Raw genomic sequence first — 1,083 nt, forward strand, 5'->3', positions numbered from 1 at the left:
AACTAAAGCCAACTAGGACCAAACCCTACGTATTCTCCTTCCATAGAGCCCCTCCAGAACGTCACGCTCCATGTTTTTTTTCCCGTCAAATCTTGTTCTTCAAAATTCTGGAAAATGTTAGTATTTGATCTTGCATAAATTCTGGACTTGAGTTTGTTCTTCAGATTATTGAGAGTTTGTTCTTCGGATGATTGAAGACTGTTTTTTTAAAAACAATAGCAAATAAAGTGGCAGCTTTTAATCCTTATTATTTTTTTAAAAAATAATTTTTAAAGTAGATTTACTCCATTATATATTTTAATTTAAAATCAATCCTTTAAATAAAGTGGAGTAATATAATAAATATAATGATTGTTAAAAGTCATTACTATTCGTAAATGATAACATCAAAAGTAAAATCTAGACATCAATTGCTTTAATTAAGAGGATGTTTAAATGAAGAAATTTAAAATTCTAAAGAATTTTAAATTTTGAGAATTTTAAATGCTTTAATTTAAATTTTTTTATTTTTAAAATTCTGTCTTTGGATAAAAAAATTAAATTTTTTCATTTTTAAAATCTAATCACAAGACAAAATATAAAGAGACTAAATTTAATCAGCAAACAAAACAACCAAAGTTCAAAAAGGAGCAAATAAGTCAATCTCAGTTAGGCGAAGGAAGTATGACTGCTTTACCAAATAGTTTGAAAACTCAATTTGGGAGATGTTTTCAGCTTTATATTTCCTACTAATGGTAATTTTCCATTTACAGATGGGCCCAAGATCTTATTCAATGCTGGAAAATCAAAACCCGGCTATTAAAGGGAGGGTTTTTTCCGGTTTCCAAAAGTTTGGGATCCGGGGGGCTCCAAATTTAAAGGCCCTGGAAAAAAAAGTAGCTGGGGAAAATTAAAAATTGAAAATTTGCCCCAATTTTCCCAAAATTTAGGAGGCCCCAAAATTCCAAAATTTCCCTTCTTTAACCCTTCCCAAAAGTCAGGTTTTCTGCTTTAAAAAAAAGAAAAAAAAAAAAAAACGGGAAATGAAGAAAAAAAGGAAAAAAACTTTTTTCCCTACGCCCAAACGCCACAAGTATTCATAAA

This window comes from Glycine max, chromosome 4, assembly GCF_000004515.6.
Source record: "Glycine max cultivar Williams 82 chromosome 4, Glycine_max_v4.0, whole genome shotgun sequence".
Lineage (NCBI taxonomy): Eukaryota > Viridiplantae > Streptophyta > Magnoliopsida > Fabales > Fabaceae > Glycine > Glycine max.